The sequence below is a fragment of the Orycteropus afer genome, unplaced genomic scaffold, assembly GCF_000298275.1.
Source record: "Orycteropus afer afer isolate SDZICR_OR568_19922 unplaced genomic scaffold, OryAfe1.0 scaffold00502, whole genome shotgun sequence".
NCBI lineage: Eukaryota > Metazoa > Chordata > Mammalia > Tubulidentata > Orycteropodidae > Orycteropus > Orycteropus afer.
The window spans coordinates 1,098,836-1,109,721 of record NW_006922089.1 but is presented as its reverse complement, the minus strand read 5'-3'; the positions used below and the strand labels follow the sequence as shown (position 1 = coordinate 1,109,721).

Here is a 10,886-nt window from a genome sequence, read left to right as displayed (position 1 = left end):
CCAGCCTTCTGGTTAGCAGTCAAATGCCTTAGGCGCTACACCACCAGAGCTCCCGTAATAAATGATATTGTTGTTATGTGCTGCCAAGTGGGACCCGACTCATAGAAACCCCTCCTTGGGTTTCCGAGGTGGAATCATTACAGAAGTAGATTGCCCAGCCTTCCTTCCGAGGAGTGGCTGGTGGGTCTGAACCGCCAGCCTTCTGGTTAGCAGTCAAGTGCCTTGGGCACTACACCACCAGAGCTCCCGTGATAAGTGACAGGAGTTAAGAATCAAGTATTGGAAAAAGCTGGCCAGTGACAGCAGGTTTCCACTGTGGCTCAGTGGGAGGCTGGGGGTAGATTTTGTTTCAGAACTTCCAGGCCTCCCAACAGAAAGATAAAGATGGCACTACTGTCTTCACAGGAAGACAGATAATCATTTTTCTTGAAGTCCAAAACCTCACGTGACATTTAGGTTGGATTGGATTTCCCCAAATCAATAAAATGGAGTGGGATTAAGTGACAGCAGCAGTCTGTTTATACAACATCCCAGTTTCAAATATAGTCACTGTCCACATGCTCCCCCAAAATGCCCTGAAAACTCCTACGTGTCTCCTATCAACCTACATTACCTACACTAATATCGTCACCCAAAAAAGGCTGCAAAAGTCCTTCTGGAAATTTCCTATTGGGTTCAGAGACAATGCTCAGGACAGATGCACTTACAGGGAGAGGGCTCAGGAAGGAAGCTCCAAAGACAGAACTGAATGATGTATCACTACTTCACTAACCTGATCAAGAGCCTGGTGGCCTGGGAGAGAGACAGTCTCCCCGGAGGGCGGGGCTCTGGGGAGCTGCTGTCTGCCAGGTACGACTTCCACCCACTCTTACCTTAAATCCAGTTGGGCATCAGTCCACAAACTGGATGGTGAACTTGGTCTTGATGGTGACAATGGCCACATTGATGTCTTTGGGGATCACATCCACCCCAGTACAGCATCAGCAGGCCATGTACTTGCTGTGGCATCTGGTTGACTGGCTGGAAGCAGGCGTTGGTGATCTTGGCCACAGAGAACTGCTCGTGGTATGCCTTCTCAGCAGAGATGACCAGGGCGTAGGTGACCAGGGCGTAGGTGGTCAGGGGGAAGTCGATGCAGGGGTATGGGACCGGGTTGATCTGGAATTTAACCAAATACTTAAAGAGGAACTAACACCAATCTGCCTCAAATACTTCTAAACAATAGCAGGGAACACTTCATAACTCATCTTACGAGGCCAGCACTGTCCTGATGCCAAAGCCAGACAAATATAAGAAAAGAAAACAAAAGGACGATATCCCTTAGGATTATAGATACAAAAATCCTCAACATAATACTAGCAAACTGAATCCAACACCATGTTAAAAGGTTTTTATACCACGACCAAGTGGGATTTGTTCCAGGTATGCAGTGGTGGGCCAACATACAAAAATCAATCAACATAATGCACAGCATTAATGGAATGAATGAAAAGAACCACGTGATCATCTTGATCAATGTAGAAGAAGCATTTCACAAAATATAACAGGATTTCATGACAAAAACGCCCAACAAACTAGGAATGGAAGAGAACTTCCTCAACGGGATGAAAACCACAATGGAACACCCACAGCTAACTTTGATGAGTAGCAACTGGAGTCTTAAAAGCTTGTGAGTGGCCATCTATATGCAACGATGGGTCTCTCCTCATCCAGAGCAAAGAGGAAGGAAGAAAACCAAAGATGCATGGAAACTATTAGTCCAAGGGGCTAATGAAGCTCAGCCTATATGACCATGAGACCAGAAGAACTAGATGGTCAATCACTCGGAGGGGAATCAGTGCGGGAGATCCTGCATAGGGTGGGAGAACAATGTGGAACAAAACTCAAAATCATAAAAAAAAAAAAAAAAAAAAGACCAGGTTTGCTGGTCTGATAGAGCTTGGTGAGACCCCCGAGACTATGGCCCCTGGTTACCCCTCAGGTCTGGAACTGAACTCACTCCTGTTGCTTCCAGCCCAACAACAGACAGGCATATGGGGTGAACTTTGCATCAGGGAATCGAAGGGCAGTGTTTACACAGGGAAGCAGCTCAGGGGGCAGGAATGCATAGGAAAGAAGGACACAGGGAAGAAGTAACTATAGGGAGGAAGTGGGAAGAGAGCTGTTACATGGTGGGGAATTGCAGTCAATGCCATGAAACAAAATGTGTGTGAACTGTTGTATGGAGAATTAATTTGCTCTGTCAACTTTCACCCAAATCACAATAAAAATTTAAAAAAAAGAAAACACCAAAAACCCACAGCTAACATAACAAATAGTGAAAAAAGAAAAAGAAAGAAAAGTTTTCCCTCTAAGATCGGGAAGGAACAAGAGGAGGAGGATGTTCTGACGTCTTTTCAATACTGTACTGGAAGTTCTACCAAGAGAAGTTACACAAGAAAACGAAATAGAAGGCACCCAAATTAGAAAGAAATGTAAAATAATCTCAGTTTGTGGATGACACAATCTTATATACAGAAGACCTTAAAGAATCCACACAAAAAAACTGTAAGAGCTAATGAATTCAGCCAAGTTGTGGGATACAAAGTCAATATGCAACAATCAGTTGTGTTTCCACAAATCAGCAATGAGCAAACCCAAATGGAAATTCAAGGAAATTTCCATTCACAACAGCATCCAAAAGAATAAAATACTAAAAGAAAATTCTATACTAGTTAATTTAAGGAGGTGAGAGACTCATACACAGAAAACTATAAAACATTATAGAAAGAAATGAAAGAAGCTCCAAAAAAAAAAAATGGAAAGACAACCTCTGTTCATGGATAAGGAGATGCAATATTTTAAGATGGCAATTACCCAAAGCATCTACAAATACAACACAACTTCTATTAAAATTCAAGCAGCCTTCTTTGCAGAAATGGAAATTGCAAGGGACCCCAAGTAGCCAAAACTATCTGGAAAAAAAAATGAACAAAGTAGGATGTCACATTTCTTGATTTCTGATTTCAAAATGTACTACAAAACTATGGTAATCAAAACAGTCTGGTACTGGTATAATGATAGACCAGTGGAATAGAATTGAAATTCCAGAAATAAATGCATAAATCTACGGTCAACTGATTTTCAAAAAGGTTGCAAAGACCATTCAGTGGAGAAAGAATACTGTCTTTAACAAATGGTGTTGGGACAGCTGGATGTCTGTATGCAAAAAAATGAAACTGGAACTCTACTTCATAACACATGTGAAAATTAACTCAGAATGGATGAAGGACTGCAAAAAGGGTGTCATGCGGCCACCCTCCAGCTTTTGTACCAACTCTGACACCAACCACCCCTTCTGCAGTGGCCACACAGAGCTCACAGACAGTATTCACTATTATGTGGTTTATTAGGGAAGTAACAGGTCACAATTCAGGTTCGAGAACACGCTCAGGATACAATTCTTCCATCCAGATAGTGTCCATTCAGGCACACCTCTCTTTGTCCTTAACCTCTAGGCCTAGCCTCTTCCCTGCTGGGGCAAATGTTACAAAGCTCTTTTAGCTCTGCTGATAGCAGCACCTAGGTGCACCCCAATCTGCCAGAAAGACTACTGTCCCAAAGCACCCAGCTTTGTCACTCCATTGGCCGGCAAGTCCCTTGCTCTGTCCCAAGCCAATCTCTCAGTTCTGCTGCCACTGTGTCTCTACAGGTCATCTCAGCTGGTCATCTCTGCCAGTCTCTCTGCCAAGGAGGTCCATAGGAATCTTGGGTCCAAGGACGCCCTCCATTCACCCCTCATAAAGGTCCCCCCATTCATTCCTCCTGCTGGTCCCTGGGAGATTCTCTGTGGGCCCTACAGAGGAAAATAGCCCCTTCTCTTTTTTTGCTTAAGTACAACCTGAATGAGCTGGAATTTTCATGGAGACGGTAGGACCAAAAGGGAGACAAATGAAGAGAATACAAGAAATGGCTAAAATAAATTTAAAACACTTATGCAAAATATGGGAGCTATGGTGGCATGGTGCCTAAGGCATTTGACTGCTAACCAGAAGGCTGGTGGTTCAAACCCACCAGCCACTCCTTGGAAGGAAGAGCAAGCAATCTACTTCCACAGAGATAACCACTGGGAAACCCAGGGAGGGGTTGCTATGAGTCAGAGTTGACTCAAGGGCAGTGAGTTTGGTTTTTTTGGTTTGTTTGTTTTATGCAAAATACAGATTTCTTACCCTGCCTACTGGTGCAAATGGTGTACGCTTGTCTACTAAGCTAAAGGTTAGTGGTTTGAGCCCACTTAGCAACGCTGCTGAAGAAAGGCCTGGCAACCTATTCTATAAAGTTGGTTATTAGTTGTGGCAATGAAGTGAATTTCTTAGTATGGCCCTTCTAGCCACAGTGTTTGTAACTCCCACCAAATGGCCGGGTGGAACTATGCAAATGAGGCGCTTGTGGCTCACCAAGGGATTGGATAGCTTGATAATAATGTAAATCAGGTGCATGGACCCTTGCAGTGGTGGGACCATGCAAATAAGATGTGTGGAATTGGTCAGTGTGTGTATACGGTCAGTTTTGCTATCCTGCTAGGCTTAAATAACAGAGCCAGTCCCAGAGTGCAGGAGTCATAGAGGACCCATCTACCACCAAGAAGAGGAGACAAAAACAAAGTGCATCCTTTGGACCTAGGGTACCCGTGCTGGCAACCTCCTAGACCCAGGAGATAGAAAGCTACAACACTGGCTGTGGCAAGAAACAGTGGCAGAAAATGGGTCACAGCAGGGAGGTGGTGCAGTGGGCTTCCTGGCCCATGGAGTGACACAGCTGAGCTTTGGGCAGGAGGCTTCTTGGCAGAGTGGGGTTCCTCCAGGCACTTGCTGGCAGAGCTTGAGAGCTTTGTAACACCTGCCCAAGCAGGGCAGAAACCAGGCTAGCCCCAGAGGCCAAAGGGGTCAAGAAGCTGAGGGCTGGGGGAGGCTACCTGAGGGCATGGCTAAGAAAAGACTGTCCTGACCAAAGAACTGTATCCTTAGCTGTTTCTGATCCTGAACCGCAGCCTCTTACCTCCCTAAGAAACCCCATAATCGTGAGTATTGTCTGTGAATTCTTTGTGGCCATTGCAGTGTATTACTGAACCCGACAGAGAAGTCAAGAGTGCCGAGGGCAGGGCAGCTCATGTGGGAATTAGTGAAGAGGTTGGAGAGAGGAGCTGGGCCTGACCTCTGCTTCATAGCAATCAGCCTTAGGCTGATTCTGGTCTGTCTCTCAATCCTTTGAAGATACCTAAAGATAATTCTTTTGAATTCCTTATCAGAGAGTTCCAATGCTGCTTCTTCCTCAGGGATTGTGTTCTGGGTCTGTATCCTGCTCCCTTGTTTCTACCACTTTGTCCTGCTTCTTTGTGTGGACTGTGATAGTCTGTTGTTCCTGAGGCATCGTGACGTTGTTGTATTTAGATCTCTGTTAACTCTTTGTGAAGAGCAGCCAAGGGTGGTTCAGGCTTCTCTTGGTGGTTTTTTATCGTTGGCCCTTTGCTTTTCAGTCTTGCAGTCCCCGAGTGTCCTTGGGGTTGCTGGAAAGCAGAGCGTGTTCTTAAGCCCCAGAAATCTGCGAGAGCGCTGTCTCTTTGAATATCCAAAATAGTCAAGCCGCTTTTTAAACCTTCAAAATGGCGGCAACCTCCGGACTGGCAAAAGTCCACAGCTCAGCCCACCTTTCTCTTCACCTTCTCCGTTTGTTCCCCAGCCACTGTGCACAGTCCTCCGTGCAGTTCCTGGCTAGCAGGGTGATTTTTAGGTTAATTCTTAAGTCCTACCACCACAGGAATCTGCGAGAGCACTGTCTCTTTAAATATCCAAAATAGTCAAGCTGTTTTTTAAACCTACAAAATGGCGGCGCCCTCTGGACCAGGAAAAGTCCACAACTCAGCCCACTTTTCCCTTCACTTTCTCCGTTTGTTCCCCAGCCACCGTGCACAGTCCGTGCAGTCCCTGACTAGCAGGGTGATTTTTAGGTTAATTCTTAGGTCCTACCCCCACTCGGGAATCTCCAAGCTGCCTGTACCGTCAGGGTTGCTCAGGACGCTGTCAGACTGCAGCTCCGTGTGTCTCCTTTTTTGGTATTTTCATGCAAATTCTTCTGCTAGTTGGGGTTTAGTCCACTTCTGTATCCTTGCCTTCAAGGCTCAGCGGTCTGAGATTATCTTCTGTGTCTGTGTTAATTGGTTTCCCTTTTCTTTGTTGAAGAGTGTCTGTGCAGTCCTTCTGCCTAGTCCACCATCTTGCCGGAACTCCTCCTTAGGCTGATTCTGATGGTGATTCTCTCTCCCCTTCATGAAGTTACAGGAGGTCACGTTCCTCAGTCACACAGTTGCCAGCTCATGGTGACCCCGTATTTACAGAGTAGAACTGCTTCATGTTTGTTCCACTCAAAGAGTCCTCATAAAGATTATAGCCAATGATGCCATTATTACTCTTCTCTCAAGTGGAGCAAAGAAGAGTGAAGAAAATCAAAGTCATCGAGAAACAATCTCCAAAAATACGATGGACCACAAGGACCTCAGCTTTTCATGACCCCAAGGCCAGGAGAGCTAGATGGTGCCTGGCTGCCAACCACTCGGACAGGGATCAAAACTGGAGGTCCTGGATACAGTGGGAGCAAAAGTGTAGAACATTCAAAAACACAAAAATGACCAGAATTACTGGTCAGATAGAGTCTAGTGGAACCCCCAAGCTTATGGCCCCAGGTTAGAAATGCACTCGCTTCCATGGATTGGCTCTCAGCCCAACAATACAAAGACCTACATGCAGAACACGTACCCCAGGGCGATGCACCCACCTACCCTAGGGAGAGCCACCCTTAGATCAATCAGCCATGAGACATCAGAGGGGCAGCATTCACACAGAGGGAAAGCTGGACAGACAGGAATGCAGAGATAAGAAGAGCACAGGGAGGGGGTGGTCACAGGGAGCCGAGGGGAGGAGAGCTTTTCATGGTTGGAGATGATAATCAGGGCCGTGAAATCAAATGGGCGTGAACTGTTGAATGTAAAACAAATCTGCTTTGTAAATTTGCACCCAAAGCAGAACAATAAAAAAATTCACATGTACAGCAATGCTAATGACGTAAATGTTTATGAACGTACCTGTAATGCACATGAAAGAGACCTGGCAGCACAGTGCTTAAAGCACTGGGTTACATGTTTGCACATATGTATATGCATATACATGTAAATATATGGTCCAGAAAGATACATGAAAAACGAACAGGAATAAAAAAAAAAGATTATAGCCGAGAAAATTCCACAGAGCAGTTCCACTCTGTAACTATGGGGTCGCCATGAGTTAGAATTAACTCAACTGCAACTGGGTTGGTTTGTTTGTTTTCCTACCACTGCTCTGGTGGTGCAGTGGTTAAAGCATTGGGCTGCACACCAAAAGGTCAGTGGTTGGAACCAACCAGGCACTGTGCAGGAGAAAGATGAGGCAGTTGGCTTCAGTAAAGATTTACGGACTTGGGAACCATATGGAACAGTTCTTCTCTGTCCTCTAGGGGCGCTGTGAGTCAGAATGGACTCCATGGCAGTGGGTGTGGTTTGGGCTTTGCTTCTGTGAAGACTGACAGCCTTGGTGACCCCGTGGGGTGGGGCAGTTCCACTCTGTCTTCTAGGGGTGTTGTGGGTCAGAATTGATTCAAGGACGGTAGGTTTGGTTTGGGTTTGGGTTTCATGCTCCCTACTGGTCCCCCTGGGCAGATTTGAGAGATCTCATATGTATATTAACAAAAGGACATGGTGACATTAGGGTCAAGTGTAGCATGTCTTAGGGAAATTAGAATTTGAAACAAAATCTGTTATTAAGCACACACAAAATATTTTTACAAAGTTAGGTGGTGGTGTTTTGTGCTGTCGAGCCATCTCCGACTCACAGAGACCCCTCCTTGGGTTTCTGAGGCAGTACATCATTATGGAAGTAGGTTGCCCCATCTTCCCTCTGAAGAGTGGCTGGTGGGTTTGAACCGCCAGCCTTTGAACTGCCAGCCTTCTGGTTAGCAGTCAAGTGCCCTAGGGACTACGCCACCAAAACTACTTCTGTAGTGATATCGCCTTGGAAATCCAAGGAGGGGTCTCTATGAGTCGGATACGACTCAACGGCGTGAGTTTGTTTTTTTGGTGTGATTATATATATATATATATATATATATATATATATATATACATATAGATATATATATATATTTCAATTTGTCTAGTAATTGGGGTAGTTACCTGTGTTTGTTCATTGTTTTTATTTAAAGAGAAAAATATACTTTTTCTAACTTTGAGGCAGGAGATCCTTTTTTAAAAGAAAAAAATTTTTTAAAGAAAAAAATTTATTGGGATTCAGGTGAAAGTTTACTGAGCAAATTCATCTTCCATACAGCAGCTCACATACACCTTGTCTCATGACAGACTGCAATTTCCCACAATGCAACAGCTCTCTTCCCACTGCCTCCCTACAGTCACCTCCTCCCCATGCCCTTGCCTCCCATGCACTCCCCGCCCCATCTGTCTCCCTGTGCACACACAGGCCTTCTGTTCTAGGGCAGGAGATCTTTTTGTAATGGAAAGCAGGGTGCACTTAGAGGAGTAAAGAGACAGGCTATGAAAACAGCTCCCAAAGTTGGGGGGCTTGCCTTGACCACAGGCAGGGAATAGAAAAGGGTCCGTTTGCAGAAGACAGTGTCTCTGAATTTCTTACCTTTATAACTTATTTTTCTTGTTGGGAATAGACACAGCAGTATGTACACCAAATCAACCTTTTCCACATGTACAATCAACACCACTGATGACATTCTTCAAATGGGGCAACCACCTCACACTACTTTTCCTAATTGTTCCTTCCCCATAAATATAAACTCACTGCCCCCTAAGGTCCCTATCTGTTTTGGTTACCTAGTGCCTCTCGGACAGGAATACACCACAAATGGGATGGCCTTAAGAAGCAGGAGTTTATTCTCTTACAGTTTGGAGGCTTTAAATCTGAGTTCAAAGTACCAGGCTCTAGGGGCTGGGTGAAAGCCCCTCAGCCTTGGGCTTCAGCTCTGCCACCTGCTCCCAGCCCACTGAAGCTGGAGGCTTTTCTTCACTCAGCTGCTGGCTGCTGAGGCTGAAAAACCCAAGGTTGACAAGTAAAAAAGCACAGTCCCAATGTTACCAAACCACATCGGGCCATTAACTCAAGTCCATTGTAAGTCCCAAAGTCAGCAGAGCATGGCAGGCTGCTGAACAACAACACAGCCACATGCAGGGTCCAAGCGTGCCATAGCCAAGAGACCATTCCCAAGGCTTCTCCTTATATACAGAAAGCAGACCACATCCCAAAGGCAGCTACTCAGCTGTTTGTGGTCGATCCCACCATGGAGTTGATTGCCAGTCTCTTCATGAGGGATAACTACACCAGCTGCCCAGCCACTCAACCAGGCCCAGCCAAGTTGACACACAAATTTAACTACCACACTATCTAATCTTTTGAGTTGCTGTTGTCAGTTTGATGCCATAGAGATAGACCTTCGAAGAGCACGGTGCTCCGAGCAGACCGTCTTGGCTGGTTAAGCTCAACTACTATTTGGTTTCCACCACTCGTCCGCCTGTCTGTCATACTGTGTGGCTCGCATGTTGCTGTGATGTGGGAAGCTGTGATGCTGGAATTTCAAACACCAGCAGCGTCACCCATGGTAGACAGGTCTCAGCAGTTTCCAGACTCAGACAGACTGGGAAGAAGGTCAGGGAAGGACAGCTGCAATATGCAGATAATACAACCTTGCTTACTGGAAATGAAGACGACTTGAAGCACTTACTGATGAAGACCAAAGACTGCAATATTCAGTATGGATTACACCTCAACAGAAAGAAAATGAAAATCCTCACAACTGGATCAACGAGCAGCATCATGATGAATGGAGAAAAGACTGAAGTTGCCAAGGATTTCATTTTACTGGGATCCACAATCAAGGCCATGGAAGCAGCAGTCAAGACATCAGATGACGTATTGCACTGGGAAAATCTGCTGCAAAAGACCTCTTTAAAGTGTTAAAGAGCAAAGATGTCACTTTGAGGACTAACGTCCACCTGATCCAAGTCATGGTATCTTTCATCACCTCATATGCATGTGAAAGCTGGACAATGAGTAAGGAAGACCGAAGAGGAGTTGAGGCCTTTGAGTTGTGGTGTTGGCGAAGAATACTGAAAGTACCATGGACCTCCAAAAGAACTAACAGATCTGTCCTGGAGGAAGTACAGCTGGAACGTTTTTTAGAAGTGAGAACAGCCAGACTTCATCTCACCGATTTTGGTCATGTTGTCAGAAGGGACCAGTCCTTGGAGAAGGACATCACATTTGGAGAAGTAAAGGGTCAGAAAAAAGGGTAGGCCCTTCCATGAGATGGACTGACACAGTGGCTATGACAATGGGCTCAAGCATAGCAAGGATTATGAGGGTCACGCAGGACTAGGCATTGTTTCATCGTTTCGTTTAAAGAAGACTTCAGGGGATATTTTTGGTTTAGGGCTTAAAAGTTATTTCAGGGAAATAATTTCAGGGGCTCACCCACCTTCAATGGCTCCAGAAAATTTGGAGTCCATGAGAATTTGAAATTCTGTTCTGCATTTTCCCCCTTTTGATCAGGATTCTCCCAATGACTCTTGATCAAAATGTTTAGTAATGGCAGCTGGGCACCATCTAGTTCTTCTGGTCTCATGGCAAAGGAGGTAGTTGTCAATGGAGCCAATTAATCACATATTCCATATCCTCCTCCTATTCCTGACTCTTCCTCTTCCTCTCCTGGTCCCGGTGAATAGACACCAATTATGGTGAATATGCAAGCCTGAGGGGGAGGGGTTAGGGTTGTGGTGACTGCAGGATTAAGGACCAAGC

General features: G+C 45.4%; 1 pseudogene; it reads right to left on the bottom strand.

Moving 5' to 3' along the window:
- LOC103209572 overlaps positions 1-4,478 on the bottom strand; it is a 6,915-nt pseudogene extending 2,437 nt beyond the window's left edge.
- Positions 4,479-10,886: the final 6,408 nt, after the last annotated feature.